Source organism: Culex quinquefasciatus, chromosome 1 (assembly GCF_015732765.1).
Source record: "Culex quinquefasciatus strain JHB chromosome 1, VPISU_Cqui_1.0_pri_paternal, whole genome shotgun sequence".
Lineage (NCBI taxonomy): Eukaryota > Metazoa > Arthropoda > Insecta > Diptera > Culicidae > Culex > Culex quinquefasciatus.
Genome location: NC_051861.1, coordinates 108,898,797 through 108,918,497, shown reverse-complemented (window position 1 = coordinate 108,918,497; position 19,701 = coordinate 108,898,797). Strand labels below are relative to the sequence as shown.

The 19,701-nt window shown below is 36.3% G+C and overlaps 1 long non-coding RNA gene across 1 annotated transcript; it reads left to right on the top strand.

The window, feature by feature from the left end:
* Window positions 1-192: 192 nt before the first annotated feature.
* Window positions 193-18,826, top strand: LOC119765101. The gene is made up of 3 exons (XR_005276501.1): window positions 193-406; window positions 13,797-13,838; window positions 18,580-18,826. It is a non-coding gene; the product is annotated as an uncharacterized LOC119765101 (long non-coding RNA).
* The last annotated feature ends 875 nt before the right edge of the window (window positions 18,827-19,701 follow it).

The window sequence follows — 19,701 nt, the reverse complement described above, 5'->3', positions numbered from 1 at the left end:
AAATGGTCACTTTTGGCGGCATCCTTAAAAAGAATCCCGTTCCTTAATTTTTTTGCCGCCGCATATTTTATGACTTGTTGACAGTGTTGCTTTGTTCCAGAAAAAGGACACAATTTGCTGCCGTCGCCGAACAAATTTTTCCCATGACCCCGAAAATTATCTCCGATTTCAGTGTAAAAACCAGCACAAGAGGGCCGAAAATAAATGGGTCACAAAGTGACAGGTTGCCAAAAGGGCCGCCGATAAGGGACCGACAAAACTAGTGTTTCATTTCGCAGAATCGACTACGACGACGACGACGGAAAGTGTGTGCGTGTGCGTGAAAATGATTGTCGCAAAGTGTCCTCTCCCCTGGGTTAAGGAGCAGTGTCGGAATTTTGGACCGGGATCAAAGGAAAGAAATCAGGTAAGACTGCCAGGTTGGACCCTTTTGGGCTTCCGCAGGGAGTGGAGAAGGACAGTTTTTATTGTCGCTTATTGTGTAACTAAACATTGGACGGCATGGGATCCTTTGAAAAGAAAAACAATAAAATAGTTGGACAATTGCGCCATAGTTTTCTGTCCAAGGCAGCAAAAGGTCAGCGGGGTGTGCTCCGGGTTATTGGTTTTGGGAATTCAGTAGCTAATCGTTGGTCAGGTTAGACCATTGGTCGGTCTCCTTTGGCGGGCCGGAACGTTTTGAAGTTGGACAATTGCTGACTACAAAGCGCCACAATTAAACAAGTTTGGGTATACTATAGGTAATTGTAATATTTAGTCAGATTGAAATTATTTTTTTTTTGTAAAATATTTGCAGAATATGATAGAGTCATTTTCAATATGCACTTTAAAAAATTTTAAATTTCAAAAATGTTTTCTATGACTGTAACTGTCAAGTAAATTTAGATCAAACTTGTTTTTTTTTTAAACAAGGTCTAATTATCAAAATTTGGAGATTTTGCTTTTTTGGTGTTTTAGAATACCCCGGACCAGGGGTTGTGATGGATCGACATTTTTTCTGACAGTTGATTGAGTTCTTCTCTCATTTTCGCTACGTCTGCCTGACCTAGACATTCTGCTTTCGCTCAAACACACACGAAAGAATGAGCGCCTCACAAAGTCACTCAAATGCTCAATTGACTCTCTCCCGAAATTCATTCGCGTATCACTAGTTCGTTTGACATTTGATCGGAATTTCGATCAATTTTGCAATGATAGCTATCAATCGACAGCTCTTTTTCTCTATCACTGACTGTTGCTAGTCGAGTGCCCGGCGGATAATCGAAGGCAGATTTTTTTGAATTTTGAGCTTGGTTTTGAGTTTGATTTTTTTTGCTCGAATTGGAAATTGTCCGCGCGCCTAGGGACTATCCATAAACCACGTGGACAGTTTTTTTAAATGTCAGACCCTCCCCTCCCCTCGAGGAAAAACAAAAAAAATCCAAGGACTCCCTGAAGTTAAGATCTGTGGGTCTACCGCCGTAACAAGCCAGAGGTCGACGGATTTTGACCCCGGAACATATCCGCATAGCTACAGTGAGTATGGTTGACTACTTTTCTGGGTCATCCAAGGACTCACTAAAGTTAAGATCTGTGGGTCTACCGCCGTAACAAGCCAGAGGTCGACGGTTTTTGACCCCGGAACATATCCACATAGCTTCAGTGAGTGTTGTAGACTACTTTTCTGATGAGTTGGGATGTCCTGGGTCATCCAAGGACTCACTGAAGTTAAGATCTGTGGGTCTATCGCCGTAACAAGCCAGAGGTCGATGGTTTTTGCCCCCGGAACATATCCGCATAGCTTCAGTGAGTATTGTAGACTACTTTTCTGATGAGTTGGGATGTCCTGGGTTATTCAAGGACTCACTGAAGTTAAGATCTGTGGGTCTACCGCTGTAACAAGCCAGAGGTCGACGGTTTTTACCCGGAACATACCCGCATAGCTCCAGTGAGTATGGTAGACTACTTTTCTGATGAGTAGGGATGTCCTGGGTTATCCAAGGACTCACTGAAGTTAAGAGCTGTGGGTCTACCGCTGTAACAAGCCAGAGGTCGACGGCTTTTTACCCCGGAACATACCCGCATAGCTCCAGTGAGTATGGTAGACTACTTTGCTGATGTGTTGGGCTGACTTGGGTCATCCAAGGACTCCTTGGAGTTAAGATCTGGTGGTCTATCATATCTCCAGAAGAGTCCTTGGATGACCCAGACCATCTCAACATATCAGCAAATTAGTCTACAATACTCACTGAAGCTATGCGGGTACGTTCCAGGGTAAAAAACTGTCGACCTCTGGCTTGTTACGGTGGTAGACCCACAGATTTTAACTCCAGGGAGTCTTTAGATGACCCAGGACATCACAACACATCAGCAAAGTAGTCTACCATACTTACTGAAGCTATGCGGATATGTTCCGGGGTCAAAAACCGTCGACCACTGGCTAGTTACGGTGGTAGACCCATAGATCTTAACTCCAGGGAGTCCTTGGATGACCCAAGACAGCCCAACAGATCAGCAAAGTAGTCAACCATACTCACTGAAGTTATGCGGGTATATTCCAGGGCCAAAATCCGTCGACCTCTGGCTTGTTACGGCGGTAGACACACAGATCTTAACTCCAGTGAGTCCTTGGATGACCCAGATCATCCCAATAAGTTGTTACAACAATGCACTGTAGCCTACCGCACTCTTGAAGCAGTCTGGGTAGGATCCGTTGACAAAATTTTGAAGTTTCAACTTGTTTCTTTGGTTAGCCTGTTGCACAAAATTTCCGGATGTTTCGGATGGACTAGAACATCCCAGGTGTTCCAAAACCATGCAAAATGTTTTTATATCATAACTAAACAAAATACTATTGATACATTTTGAAAATTCTCCGACAAATTACGAATTCCCAAAGATTCTTAATTTAAATCATATTCTCAATTTAAGTCACGGACATTCTTTTTTTAAACGATTCTCGATTTAAACACCCCCATTTCGTTGTGTAAATCAAGAATATGGTGTATTATAATAATATAATATAATTGATAATAATATTATTTGCAAAATCTGGATGGGTTTGTTTTTGTTTATCTCATCCAAGTAAGCAATGAAAATTAAAGAGAGCAGTGAGCAGCAGAGAGAGAAGGCAAACCGTCAAGTCAGAGTAACCCTTTGAGAGTCAAAATCGGCAATCTCTCGGTTTAAATACATGTGAGCTCACTGAGTGTAACGTTCATGCGACCGGCCCTCTTTTGAGCGATCACTTAGCACTGAATTCATGATAGGCGTTCTGAGTTCTCTATCAACGATCAAATGGAAAATGACAGCTGATAGGCTAGCTGTGTCAAATATCGTGCGATCACTATCAGTGATCGATCCCTTTTAGAGCCCTGCCCTGGACTTTGAAACTTGCGTCAGAGGTATTCTTAAACAAAAAGCAAAAAATAAAAGAAATTGTTTAGGCCGTTGAATTTTTTTTACGTTTTGTCACTCGACTCTGACCAAAGTCGAAGGTCGGGCAAACCAAATAAAATATAAAAATTGTGGCAATTCTGAAAAAACACACGCATTTTTCGGTACATGAAAATTTCCTAAAAATAATTCAAAATATTTTTAAACGAGGCCAAGCATGCTGAACATGATTATGTAGGGGAGAGTGGGGAGACTTGATCCCAAGCCTGTATCTCGTCAGCATGTGGGTAAAACAATCAGTTTTGTTCTAGAAAGTTGTGCGAAATTGAGTAAGACTCATTGTAGAATACAAGAAAAAAAAAATTAAAAAATGTTTAGATTGAGTTACACACATTTTTCTAAAAAGTTCTACAAAAAACTTCCAAGAGATCTTTTTTCTTTGTTTTGATAAGTATAGAAAACACTCAAAAATGATTCAAAAAAAATATTTTTTATTTATGAATTGTTTGATAAACAAATCAACTCTAAAACCCTTACGCATATGACGTTAAATTTATCGTCATACTATTTTTACAATACAATGCGTTTGGGGAGACTTGACCCCTGCATTTTTACAGTCACTAGAATCAGCCTCAAGATTAAATAATTGGGCTGGGTTTTCGTACATAGTTTCTTTTAGTATAGTTGTACATAACTCACTGCAGTTTGAACCATTTTTCAAAAGTTTTGTAAACAAAAATTACCAGCTTTTGTAAACAGGCCCAATTTTTGTCTAAAACAGAAATTTTCAAGTTTTTGAATATTTTGCATGCTAAACTTGATATATTTTGAACACAAACGTACATGTTTAATGTGAAATTGCTGTAACTTATAGAAAATTAAAAGTTTGGATGAATAAGAAACATTTTGCTTAAGATTTTTTCAAAATGTTGAAAGGGGGATCAAGTTCCCCCAACATTTTGAAAATGCCGGGTTTTTTTTAAACGCTTGGCATGATTCGAAGAGTTTTTCTGATGAAATACCCTTATCACCCAAACATAGTTGAATGTTTAAGCTTTAAATTTATGCAAAAAGTTCATAGTTTTGTGAGAAATTGACAGAGTTATGTGCGAGACAAAAAAAGGGATCAAGTCTCCCCACTCTCCACATAAAATTTAATGCTGAATCGATAAGATCTTTTGTAAAATTTTATAAAAAAAACTTTTTTAATTTAAGTAACAAAAATTTCATTTTTGAAATTTTGATGATGGTGTCCATTTATTTACATCTTTGAAAAAATCAATTGCATCTAAACATGATTTATTTTTTTCTGCGTGCAATTTTGATACTTTCCGAAAACGCTATTCAAGAATATCATAACTAAGCTATCACGTCCATCAAATCATATAGCCTAACAGTTGGAATGTTTAGTATACTAAAATATATTAAAAAAGAAATAAAAACTTGTGTTTCAATCGATTTTTTTAGATAAAAAGTTATTTAAAAAAATTGATAAATGTTTGCAGAATGTAACTATTATTGAATAATTCCATAATGACCTACAACCACCGACACCGACGTAACACTCAAGTAAAAAAGATGACCTTTCTTTGCATCACCCCTCCGGTAAGTCCGGTGAGCTGTCAAACGGTTTTTCGAAAAATGTATTAGCAAGGCAACACTGATTCTATTTTGTTTGTAAACACAAATCAGCTGATTCATTCATAAACTACGTTTTGTTTGCAAACAATGGGTCGAGCAGTGTTGCGAAATATATTTTTATCGGCAAGGGGTGATTCCAATGAAGTAATTGGGGTGAGTCGTGCTGGGATACATTTCAGCAGATTTTTTACATGTAGTGTTACGTCGGTGTCGGTGCTACAACTATCCAGGACCGGGACCGTGGTGTAGGGGTAAGCGTGATTGCCTCTCACCCAGTCGGCTTGGGTTCGATCCCAGACGGTCCCGGTGGCATTTTTCGAGACGAGATTTGTCGGACCACGCCTTCCGTCGGATGGGGAAGTAAATGTTGGCCCTGGTCTAACCTAAAGGGTTAGGTCGACAGCTCAGTCCAGGTGTAGGAGTCGTCTCCCTGGGTCCTGTCTCGGTGGAGTCGCTGGTAGGCAGTTGGACTAACAATCCAAAGGTCGTCAGTTCGAATGCCGGGGTGGATGGAAGCTAAGAAGTCTAAAGGAGTTTGCCAATGCCTCAACAATCAAGCTTTCGGAATCTCGCAATCGAGAACGCCAAGGCAATGCTGTAGAGCGAATAATTTGATTTGATGTTTGACCTACAACTTTTACATCAAATCGAGCAAAAAAATCCTTCTCTAGTCGTCGTTGTCGTGCTATCTCGACGCACATGCCTTTTTGGCCAAATTGAGTTGAGAACGCAATTTTCTGCAGCTCACAGTGCCTCACCTTGTGATCTTCACAGGTCCCCAAAATTCGATTTCAATCCTGCGATATTCAATAAAAACCGAAAAACTCTGTGCGTTGTTGTCACTCACGCTTTGACATACGTACATGCCCGACTACCGTAAAAAATTGTTATAACTCGGGACTCCGGCAACCATTTTCAACTCAAAATTCAATCGACATCGACAAGATAGCATGACAACGTCGAAGTTCTAAAATGTGTTTATATACAGTCGACCCTTCGGTTGCCAATATCCAAGGGACCGTCGTGGAAGAGAAGCATCAGTTTGCAGAACGATGCTAAATGAAGACTCGATTGATTGAAAATAATTTTTTTTCCTGATATCCTGCTATCGGAGAGAACGATGGCAACGTCACTTAACAAAAACAAAGAAATTACAAACTTTACTGATTTTAAAGCAAACAGAATACAAACAGTACCGTCTAGGAAGAGATCCTTCAAGCAAGAGAAAATATCGAGGAATGAAGAGAATCGTAGTGTGCAATTTCATCGGTAGATGGAGGAATATTGAAATCAGGAAGATCGACAGCAAGAGAGTCGACTGTATGTACCATTTTATATGAACAGCACAAAGCATTGTTTGGTAGTTTGGTATTCCAAAACTTTTGACAAACTTTTGATTTTTTCACATATCAACAGCATAAATATCGATTTTAAATATTAACGAAAATTATTTCAATGATTTAAATTACGTTAATTCGAATTTCGCTACTTCAAATATCCGCAGATTCGAACGTATTCGAATTAAAAAGCACTCAAACGTAAAAATTGAGCTGTCAAACTAATGTTTATATCACGGACGAACGGATATGACACCAGGAACACATTTTTCTTAAAATTTCTGAAACAAACTATCACTTGCGCCAGCTACATTCAAGTTGTCGAAGTAGCATTAAGCATGATTTCTCAAAATATCTTATGCAATAAATAATTAAAACATTTTGCATTAGTATGGTGCTAGAAACAGTTTTTTTGGCACAAAGTTTGTCTTTAAGAATCTATGTAATTTATCATATACTCTACAATTGCCGAAAAATTTATAGAAATGGTATTTTCAATATAATTCATACGATCATTTCAAAAAATGCTCATGAGTCTGCATCATCAGCTGGATTTTGACACAAGCGATGCAAATGATTTTGTACTTTTGACTGCTGTCAGTCTAGAGAGCCTATATGGAGAGGCGAAATGTCACTCTCAGGGTTACAATCGAACTGTCAAATCGGGGTTCCAATCGAGCATCAAGATCATGCAAGAACAAGGTTGGAATCAATTTAAAATAATTTTGGCAATAAAACGAGACTTATAACAATCACACACCCAAAATTCAGAGTCGAGATAATCGTTCTCTCAAAATTTATTGAGGGCTCAGTGCCAAAATCGATAGAATAATGGTACCAACTCACACCATCATAACAAATGAGTTCATTCGTTAGTTGAATCAATAAATCTCCAACAAGTGTCATACATCGACTTCTGACTTCTCCTTGGTCACCAAGCTGTGGTGGCCGAGGCAGCTAAGTCATTGGATTGGCGTCCGTGAATGGTACCACTATTCTCTCGACTCGAGACCATCATTCTCTCGGACTAGCGCTGCCAGTTTTGGGTGCAAGTATTGTAAAACCTTTGTTGATAATAATCTGGTAGTTTTTGTTATTTTTGTGCTTGTTCGGTACAAGAAAAGTGCCAGCATCAAAGAAAAACTACAAGTTTTTCAACCTTAAATTTGAATAACTTTGGGTGTTTGAAATTTCTCCCAGAACATTTCATTTCCCTATGTAGGTCCCTACTGTCAGTCGTTCTAATTAGCAAATTCGGATTCGATAATTCTAATATTTACAGTTCGATCAAAATCATCGAATCCTTTTTGCATATAAGATGAGTCAGATTTTGCTTCTAATCCCAAAAAAAAAACCGTTGGCATGCGACAGTGGCAATAAATCAATGAAACAAGAGGCGACAGAAAGGTAATTGATTGTTTATGTTTTTATTACTTTGCGACACGACCCTACCTCCAAACAAACCAATCGTTGACAGCTGATGGCCTATCTACAATCACTTAGCTTAGAACATCTAAGTAAAGTAGTTACTTAGGAAAGTCTGCAACTTACGTTCATCATCCACAATCAACTTAGAAAACTTGCTGGGCTGATATACGTTGCTATGCAGTTGTTTGTTTACCTTTGATATGGAAACGTCAACTTACCGTAGATTTTGAAATTTTCCAAACAAAACGTCAATTTCTAATTTGATTACTTTTCCATTGTAGAAACTCAGATTCATTTCCATTGATTCAAATTTCTAAGCTAAGTGAAATTTTCTAAGCTAAGTGATTGTAGATAGGCCATGACTGATTTGAGCCTCCCCGGTGAAATTGTGCCGTGTTCGGCCCTATAGAGGGTGCCAGTCTACTTCGATTACGACTGCGGCGTTTATGATCTGCAAGATTTTTTGCAAAATTATTTTTTGCCTTAGTGCAAAATGTCCAATTGACATCTACTCGTCTACCCGTGGCACCGACTGCCGTCTTGGCAGAATGCCGATTTTATGGCCCCAACAATCACAAAAGGAAACCCGGTAGTGGTCCGCGTAAATTGGCTCCATTGTTCGACGAAAAAATCCGTTACTCCTGGCAAATGTCAAACTGGCGAGACACTTGCCTAACAGGTAACTGTCATATTTCTCCGTTTGAGTTTGGTTTTTGCACCGCTAGGTGGCTCCCTCGAGTTGAAGGAATATTCCCATGGAAGATTCATTTTTTGGCTTTACCTCCTCCGACTTTTTTCGCCCGGCTGGGGTCGGACCGAAGATATTACGGGGGAGTGCCCCGTGGGCTGTGCCCGATTACTGATGGAGTTGTCATAATACCCGGGACAAATATTGGCCGTCCCCGGGTCAGGAAGTCTCGCAAGCGAGTCTCTCTCCGGTTGTCACCACACCCCAAAATTCCGACCCTCGCGTGTGCAAACGTTTTATTTATGCCGAAATGCCAGAAATGAGATAAAATATGCGACTTTGGTCCGCAATTTGCCGTGTGTAATGTTTTGACGGAGCGGACCATATGGTTCCTTTGGTGATAATCATAGATCTTAGGCAAGCAGACTTTGTTTCAATAAATTAAAAAAAAAACGTAACGTCCCCTTGTCTGTGGTGTAAGGATTCAGTCACGTTTTTGCGTGGGTGATCGCGCGCGTGAATTATTTATAGCGCGGGAGACGTTTCTTGCCCGTCGTTCAGTCATCCTGGGGATCGTCGGTCATAAACCATACGGCCGAGTGGATAATGTGGTCCCAACACAACCCGGAGGGGGTGACGACACATGATTTAATACATTTACGGGGAGTGTCTAAATACCGCGGCGAGAGAATTTTGCAGCAATTTGTTTGGGGCTTGTTAGACGGCAGGTTGGCATTTGGAATGTTAGATAAGCTACCCTCTGATGTTCACATCATTCGAAATAAAATTTAATTTTTATTATGATGAATATTTCTGAAGCTTTCCAAAGTTTTCAATTGCTTTTGGATCATTATATTTTAAAATTGTTTTTACTGTTCAATTTAGTGCTAATTGCTGGTGGATTTTTTATCAACTAAATTTTTTTGTAGGGCTTTCTAGTCGTAAATTTCCAACAAATTTATATCATCTAGAGCGTCAAATTTCCCGTTCCGGGAAAAAAATCCCCGGGATTTCCCGAAAAAATATGTTTCCCGTTTCCCGAAATTCTACCGGAAGTATATTTTTTTATTTTTTTTTAACTTTTTAGTACATTTTTTATTTACAAAATAAAATGAAAGAACTCAATTTTATTTTATAAAATTTAATTTAATGTGCATATCAGATTATTTGGAAATTTCATGTCAAGGTTTATATCGTATGATATTAGTTTCTGAAACATTCACAACTGAGAAAAGATCTTGTTCAAACACTACGACATTATGAAATGAAATTAAAATCAATAAATTATAATTTTGGTAAGCTTTTTGACCGAAAATGTTTGATCAAAATTGAGTTTTTATATTATGTTTCTGTATATCATGTCCAAATTGGATAAAAAATTTATTCGTATGATTATATTTTTGAAAGAGGGATGTGCATTAATAACTAGGTTAATTTGTTAAAAATGTGCGATAAATTACAGTTTAAAGTTGAAAAGTTATAGATTTTTTTGCGTTGAATTTTTTTTCAGAAGATGTCACTAAAAACAATTAAAAACCTACTTCGTATTTTATAAAGGTGCCCGAAGAAAGCAATCATATTTCAAATATTCCCTACCATTATTTTCCAATTTTGAGTTTGAATCCGCTTTTTACTTGAAATACCATTTTTATGCAATCACAGAAATGGCATTTGAAGTAAAAAGCAGATTGCTACGGTAAATTCAATGCTTATCTATTTATTCATGAGCTCAAACCAGTAAGATTCTTCTGGAAAAAATATATGCCATTAAAAACATATTTTCTGCATTATATTTTTTTATCATTAAATTAATCATCAATATTAGTATTTATCATTCATAAAAAAAAAACAAAATTTAAAAAATATTTATTTTCTCGATGTTGATGCGCGATAGCCGAGATGGTTGGGGCGCGGACTTGGTAATCTGAATGTGACGCTCACCAGATTGATGTTATTTTTGAGGTGTGCAAAATTTATATATTTTTCTTTTGTGCATGTTTTTTGTGCACCCGTTTTTTTCATACAATATTACATGCTTTTTCTCACAAAGGTGATGTGTAGGCTTGGTGATTTTTCACGCTCAAAAATTGCAAATTTCACGGGGACCTTAATTTCAAAACACCAAATTTCACGGAAATTTCGCGGAACGTGAAAAATATTAAAATAACTATGAAAATTTTATGTTAGACTTACAGAAAGTACTTTTTATGCTTTTTTACATATTATTTTTCAATAAACTTTAAAAATCTTAACTTAATTTGAACGTGACACAAAAATAATTTGATTAATTAAAAATCCACTTGGTTTATGGATGGGCTCTATAAATATTTTGAAAAAAAAAAATGCGTATTGTCATTTATTGACCTGCTTTTTTAATGTTCGAATAAAATAGCTAAACAGTTTTCGCTGATTTGCTACTAATTTAACATTTTACAATTTATTGAATTTCATATAAAAACCAAATTTAACAAAACAATCTAACAATTAAAATAACTTTTTTGCGACATTTGCCCAGTAAAAATAATTTAAAGGTTTTCATCTCACTTTTCAAAAACTAAAATAAAAATCACTAGTCAAAAATAATTTAATCTGTTACGAAATTTTTAAAATAAAAAAAAAAACTATTTTTTTAATCTCGAATAAACCAAGCTTGAATCTTTCAGCATATTTCAAAATTATATCTTTCAAAATTCAAATTAAATTAAAGTAAAATTGTTATAAAGGCGAAAGAAAAAAATGTAAAATTCAGCTGGTTTCCTAAGAATAACTGATAAACTATTGTGTATAGTACCACGAAAATTGCAATCTATTTTCTCAATATTTTTCTTTCCCTTCTCTGATGGAATCAATTTTTTCAATCTTTTTTTTTGCTCCTCCTGGACCGGAAGAAATGGGAAAGACAACTATTTTCACGAAATGTTACTTTTAAATGAATGTTTGCTTCTAATTGATTTCTAAAAGTAAATCCATACAACTCAAAAAATCTGTACAATCTTTAAAAAAAATTACAATATATTTGTTAATTCAATTTTAACAAGTATTGGTTGAAAGAGACAAAATTTATAAAAAAAATCGAGAATAATTTTTCTTCTTTGACTGATTTTTGTTAACATCATTTAAGTATTCGCAGCAATCACTTCTCAGTAAATGTTTTATCAATTTCATGTTAATATTTGTTTGTTAACAATTCTTCAAATGGTTCATACGCTTTTCAATTCAAATCTAATAAAATTTACTTTAAAGATCTTTAAGAATGAAATATTTATTATGTTGTTATTTTTATGAATTGATTTGAGAAAATTGATAAATTTCACGGGATTTCACGGAAATCTTCAAATTTCGCGATTTTCACGCTATCCGCGAAATCGTGAAAATTCACTAACCCTAGTGATGTGCATGCACTGAAAGAAACCAACATAGCAAATTCAAATGCTTTTTCACGTGAGCCACTTCAAAAACCTACACGATAAATTCATATGCTTTTCCATTGACACTAACATTATTTTCAGGTCATATGGATGTGATAATCATTTGAAAACAGCTGATTGCTAGCGAAAACCATTTCATTCTCTTTTCGCATGGTGTTCACGTTGGAGTCAAGTGATTTTCTCTTGGATTGGCCCCATCCGTCTTTTCCCTTAATAATTAAGTGGAAACCACGTTAAAATTGTATGTTTTGAATTTGAAAGTCAAGTGTCTTATTTTTTCGGAAATTCATTGAGCAAGATGGCGAGAAGGAGAACGACACGTTCAGAGCTCGTCCCGAGCCCCAAGAGTTTTATTTTGTTAAATTTAGATTTTAACATTAAAATTCATTAAGAATCGGAGTTGATCACGGTAAGCATATTGATTATTAAAAAAATGCCTAACTAACAACTTTTTCTATATCATTTTTCTCAGATAATCCATTTCTGGAGTGTACAGTCCGCAGTTAACCGAGTTCGGACAAAGCTTTCAGAGTGCACAGTGTCCAAAAATGCCTCGAAGGAACATCCGGTGGCCAGTGACTGCAAGCGTGGACTTAACAATGCGGCAACGCAAGAGATTTATCTGTGTTTTTTATTTATTTGGTTGTGTTAGTGTGATCCAACTGGCTTTGCCAAGATGTGTATTTGTTTTGTTATTTATAATAAAATAAGATAAAATGTGATAAATAAAATAAATTTTTTGAAAATGAGTGTTGTCTTTATTCTTTTTTTACCTGCAGAAAAACAAACATTTTGGGGTGCTATCCATTTCATTTTCAAAAGAATTTCACGTGACATGCATGTGTGATTACATGTGAATCTCGCGTGTTTTTTTCATTTAATTTCGATGAGAATTTCACATGAATTTACCGGTGCACGCAATGAAAATTTTCTATGTGATTTACACATGATACTCACATGTTAAGTCGAATGGGGCAGATTCACGTGGAAAACATGTGACATTACTATGTGCCTTTCTTTCAGTGTGCTTTTGCATGCGATTTTACCATCGGACCTTTTGCTGTATATCGTGGCACCAGTGTTTTTCAAGTTTTTTTTATATATTTTGCTTAAAATTTCTTAATATTGGTCATTAAATTTGTTTTTTGTTTAATTTTTGTTTTGCCTTTCCCCTTTTTTCTTCTTACAAACTTAAACACTGCCAAGGAATCGTGTTATTTTTTGGATCAAAGATTTAAAAAAAGCGATAGCAAAAAAATTAAGAAGTTTCTGACTATCAATAAAGTTATTAAAAACAGTCGGGACCCGTGGTGTAGGGGTAAGCGTGACTGATCTCACCCAGTCGGCCTGGGTTCGGTCCCAGAAGGTCCCGGTGGCATTTTTCGAGACAAGATTTGTCTGATCACGCCATCCGTCGGACGGGAAAGCGTTAGCTCAGTCCGGGTCGTCTCCAAAGTCTCGGTGGAGTCGCCGGTAGGCAGTTGGACTAACAATCCAAAGGTCGTCAGTTCGAATCTCGGGGTGGATGGAAGCTTAGGTGTAAAAAGAGGCTTGAATTGCCTCAACAATCAAGCCTTCGGACACCTCTCGCAATCGAGAACGCCAAGGCAATGCTGTAGAGCGAATAATTTGATTAGATTTTAAACACAAAAATAATCTTAATTTAAAGCTAATTCTTGAGATAATTCGACGTTAAATTGGCAAACTAAGTAGAAATGATCACAAATATCTCAGCCCTCCTTACCAATTGGCCACGTGCCGTTTGGGTTGGAAACCGTTCAAAATCGGATTCGTAATTGTTATAGCTCGACCGCAAAGAATATTGTATTAAACATAACAAGTAAATTGATATCATTATGAACTTCTGGTTAATATAAGCCATCTCGAATCTCGTTTCAGATCTCAGTGCAGTTGAATGGCGACTGGGTAAGAAAAATAAAGGTAAAGAAAAAAGAAACAAAAACTGCATTTTTCTTGAATGATGATTTCACCTTTCGCCCCCAAAACTTCCCCTTTTCGTCGTGCATTTTCCCTACCAAAAATCACCGAAAAAAAATGTGCGAGAAAGAGAGCTCAAAAACCTGCGCGAGTGAAAAGAGAAAGAGGGGCGACTTTTTGTGGTGGTATTCGTTTCGTCAGTCACCCAGTGCGAAAAAAGAAGGCCGAAATAGTGGGCAGGTGGGGCGGGCAACGCCAGTCCCGGGACGGGGGCAGCACTTCATTCAGCCGAACGCTCGAAGAAGTTGGCAGCGCTGGGGTGGGGTAGCCATCGATTTGCCACACCATCGAGCCCGGGAGCCACCTCCGAGGTCCACCCCCGGTGTGTGCGAAAAATGTGGTGCGGCCAAACGCACTCCTCTGTGCGAGAAGGGAGGGAAGGGGTTGAACCGGCGAGATTGGACGAAGTCTCGCCCAAAGTCAACACTTCAGCATGGTGGGAGGGAGTTGGGTGGGTAGCAAAAAAATTACAGTACTTTGAGGAAACTAATTGTACACATATCGAGGCAATTGATTAGGGATTTCTTTTGGCGGTGATGAGGGAAAACTGATGGTTTGATTCTGTGAACTATAAACATTAGGAAAAATACAGTCATCCTTCATATGCGGAACATCTAGACAGAAAAAAAAATCATGGTAATATTACATTTGGGAAGGGGTACATCTTTTATGTTATTTTGTTATTTTTTCTTTATTCTTTATTGTCAGAAAAGAGGTGTAATTTCACCTCTGGAAATGTATAATTTTACCACTTTTCTGGTGTAATGTCACTTTTTCAGTTTCATAAAAGAGGTAATATTCAACCTTCCAAAATTACAGCTTCCAAATTTACATTATTTTTTTCTGTGTACCCACAATATTGGGACAAGCTAAAATTGTTTGCTTCATAAGAAGTGAAAATACACAATTTTAGAAAACAATTTTCCTCATTTCTTTGATAAAAGAGACTTACCCGATTATTTTCGGTTCAGACCTGGTAACCCTGCTTACATTTATGAAAAATCCAAATTCAATTGAATTTAACTTATCTGTCAATTCACAAAACCAAAATTGAGCTTCATTGGTTTTAGTCAGGGTCTGGCAACGATATGCGATACAGAACAATGTTTGTAAAATACTTTTTTTTTTAAATGACGATGTATTCAAATTGTTTCAAAACTTGCAGAAATTTATTCAAATTGTCTAATTATTACTTTTTTGAAATGTACTATCAGTATAAGAAACCCATGGGGCCTAGGACTTTTTGAAGAAGTGATTTAGAATTATTTCGCTTTTATCATTATTGAAAGATGTAAATTGTGGTTTGCAGGGGTAAATGTTGTTAAACCTAGTTTTAACATCAATGTTTTTTTTTAAAATAAAAATGAATTTGTGGGATGGTTACGTTAATAAAAAAAAGTCATATGAAAATCTTACGTTTATTTATAACATCCAGCTAAATTGTGTATACCTATTTCAGAAAGGATGCTTGATACTAACATTCATCAATGAATTGGTACAAGTTTACTATATCACTGCCTGAGCATTCCTCTTGTTAGCTCTAAATCATTTTTGAATTTTACAGCCATCACAAAACTTTGAAACAACTATAAAAACATTTTCACATTTTGGAAATTTTCAACTGCAGGCAGTCCTCTTTAACCCATTTCTGTCTCTGGACGCGAATGAAACTTTTGTAAAAGTTTTTGTAGATTTTTCAAACATAAGTTGATTACCAAATGTTGAAGACTCATTCCCCAGAAAAGTTTTTGTTTTATTGCGAATGTACTTTATTTCAAAAAGTGATCAGTTTTAAAGTGTGAAGTTTTGGATTTCGCATTTATAGTGATAACTTCTAACAAAAGTTGAATGTTTCCTTCTTTAAAGAAAGGAAAACTCTCTTGACTTGCGATAATTTCTGACAAAAGTTGAATTTTCCCATTAAAGTTGAGTTTTTTTTAAGAAGGGAAAAATCTCTTCTCTAACAGTAGGGGAAAATGGGGCAAGTGTAAAAAGCTAAGGAAATGCTCGTTATAAGCCATTAAAAACGTTAAAAAATCACTCGGATTTATTTTGATCATCTTATTCAAGGTCTTGACTAAGACTTTGATAGAACAAGTTTTAAAAAAATCCTGTTTTTTAATGCAAAAAATTTATTTTAAAATTTCTGATTTTCCGTACGTTCTACTCAACTAGTGGGGCAAGACGAAAAACCCGTTGGGGCAAGAGGAACAATGCATGAAACAACATGTTAATTTGCTAACAATTGAACTGTTATCACTTAGATACATCAGATTAGAATGTATTTGAAATGATTGTTTCATTTTTAGATTAAATTATAATATTTTACTTTAAATTTGATCGTTTTTACGAAAAAAATAATTACTTACACAGCAAAAAAACCGATGGTGAAATCGCATGCAAAAGCATGCACATCACCTTCGTCAAAATAAACACTCAATATTACACACTGCATGTACATTTTTTGCAAACACAAAAAAAAGTTGCAACCGACGGGATTCAAACCCAGCACCATCAGTAAGGACTGGCGCCTTAGCCCACTCGGCCATCAGACCGAAGGTCTTGGGTTCGAGTCTCGGTACCGGGTACCCTTTTTTTTTGATAGATTAACTTTTTTTGAAGATGAACCCATGAGTAAAGTACTCTCGGTAGTTTAGGGATTTATCCTCTTAGTCCGCACACAGTATCATTTTACTACCGAATCGTGCTCTTTATCCTCTCGTATACCGATGTCCAGTTCTGGGTGTAAATTTTCATGATATCGCTATATTTTGTGTGGACATTTTGTTTATCAACTGTTTGTCAGTTTTTAAGTACTTTTATTTATTTATTTCCCAATAAAATATCTTGTTACAGCAATTCGTAATATTTTTCATACTAAAAATCCATATGGTATACTTGCCCCACCTGAACACGATTTTTTAAAAGCTCTCAACAAAAATAACCAAAAGTTAAATCATAGTTTATAATAGGTGCAAGTCATTGATAGGGACACTACTGGTCTAGGAAAAATAGCATTTTGATAAAATGAGTCTTAAAACGAACCCTAAGCCTTATTTTGTACTTTTCAAAATTATAAGAAAACTAAGGTTTTGACAAAAACTTCATTCAATCTTGTGCCGCTTGGCATTTACGTCATTTTGGCGGTCATGTGGTAGTAGAATCAGCTAATTGCATTGCATTGGAAATAATCAAAAGTTTAAAAATTACGGCCGTACGAGCGATGGTTCCTCTTGCCCCATATGGTCGTCTTATCCCACCTTCCCCTAATGCTGAAAAAAGTTTAATTTTCCCTTTAAAGTTGAGTTTTGCCTTCTTTAAAGAAGGGACAACCCTCTTGACTGCAGACAAAAGTTGAATTTTTCCTTTAAAGTTGAGTTTTTTTTCTTTGAAAAAGGAACATTTCTCTTGTCTTGTGACAACTGCAGCATGCTGACACAATGAATTTTTCTTTAGCAGTTATCTCTAGTAAAAAGAGTTTTCCCTTCTTAAAGAATGAAAAAAAAAATCTTATCTAAAGTCACGATGACTTTTTTTAAAGCGATTCTTATATTGAATTAATGTTGAAAATTTTATATCATTATGCCAATTGACCATCATGCCTCATTATGCCAAATTATGTAATGCCAAACGGCGATATGCTTAATGGCATTATGTCAAATGGGAAACATAACATGTTTGTCAAGGACCAGCATATTTCTGGGGAATGGGTAGATCCCAAGTGAAGTATCCTATACATAAATCAAAAAAGAAATATTAAAAAAGTGTTCAAACCATTACCCACAACAAAATATTTTTATAAATTTAAGCACTTCAAAATATTAAACACATCATTATAAAATTAAAAACTAATTATTTTACAAACCGGTTAAATTAAAAAAAAAGAAATCAGTATGTATAAAGTTGTTACGTGGTTTACAGATAAAAAATAGGCAAAAGAATGTTTTAATTTATAAGATTTGCAGTTATGGCATCAGATTCCAATTCTTTATATACCATATTTAAAATTTTATTTAAAAAAAAATTGCATCAGAAATTCCATATTTTTCAAACAGTTTATGTTTTTTAAATAGCGCGAAGTTTTCATTTTGATTCTTTCCTTGAAGTCTCTTCATTTACAACGAATCCAGACTATTTTTAACCTTATTTTTTCAGAACGTTGGCGTTGCCTCAATCCTATTCGATTCCATTTGAAGAAGAACAATTATTTGAATATTTATTTTAAAGTGATTTTAGCGGATAGCAGACTGGATTTCGCCATGTATATGTGATGAGTTTCAATTTCAAGTGCCCTGGGAACGGTTATTGGGAATGAAACCAACCTGATCCGATCCTCAAAACCGTGACAGCCGTGTTTTGCCGGCCGCTCCAATCTCCACCGCACACCGAGGGTAACAAAAAGAATTTGGAAGCCGATGCTCCACTTTTTTAAGGGGATAAGGAAAATTCTCCACTGTATCCTAAAAAGAGTTTCGCTTGGAGTTAGACAGTTTTGGCGAGGTAAAAGGACTTGGACTAGGCTTAATGTTTTATTCTCAAGCCAGCAATCGGAATCATATCGGAATTTTGGTAACAATGGAAAAGTGCTTTAGAAATCAAATATGTAAGAAACAACGGAATTTTCTTAAATTATTGATATTTTATCAATTTCATCTAACAATAAATTTAACATTTCTATTTTTAGATTTATCAGCAAGCTTAATGGACTCAAACCGGCACTTACCTCATCACATATTCTACAAATTAGTCACGGTTGTCGTTTTCCATTCACAAGAGCGAGCCCCCACAGGAGGAGGAGGACATCCTGGGCGAAAGTAAAACAAGCCGGCCTTAAAAAACGGCCCACAAACCATGAAAGGCAAAAGGAGAGAAACAAAAAAAAGGACGAACTCCTCAGAGAGGACCCACAGAAAGTCTTAAGTCGACGACGGAGGGCGCGCGTGCATAATGAATTTCTTAATGATAGTTATAAAAATCCTAGTAATGATAATAATAAAAGTGCCGTGGCCGTCGACGCCGCCGCGAGCGCGCCCTTAACGAAACATGTTTATCTTGTACACTTCTTCCTTCGTGTCTCCCCCTTAAGAGTGAGTTTTTAAGAAGGTGGTCCTCACTTAATTTTCCACCATTGAGAGCATCGTCGTCGCCCGTGACAAGTGGGGGGCTGCAAATGCCCTCTCTCTCTGATTTTATTAGGCCCCTTTTTAACTGTTTGGAGATGAGAGTCCAGGGGAGTCGAGATAAGCCGTATCTGAAAGTGAAGAGAGTGAGCAGCGAAACAGGGCGAAAATTAGTGGCTGACGCGCGGGCTGTGAAATTAGAAATGAGAAGAGATAAAAAAATGTTAAGGCCAAACTGCTACTGTTGCTGGTACACTACGTTGGAAAGAGAGTTGAAATTATATCTATCTTTGTCTAATTGCTGAGCACTTTAAAAAAATAGCCCACTTGAGTTAAGCATGTTAACACTTGCGGCTTGGTTTGGTCCATTTAGTTTGAGTTTAGGTTCAATAACGGGACAATTAGCAAAAAAAGTAATATTTAATAAATTTTGGCAAAAAAAACTCTGTCATTGCATACAGCTTAGGCGCAATCAGATACATTATGTTGAAGAAAAAAAAAGTCAAGTCACATACTATTTTGTTATTTTTTCTTTCTTTTTTTATTTTGACAAAACAAGTCTCCTTATGATTTTACAGGATACAAAATGGGTAAGTAAATGTTTGGAAATCTATATCTTGAGAGGAAAATTTCAGATCACGAAAAAATCCTAATTTTTTATTTCTCCATTTAACACAAAAAACATT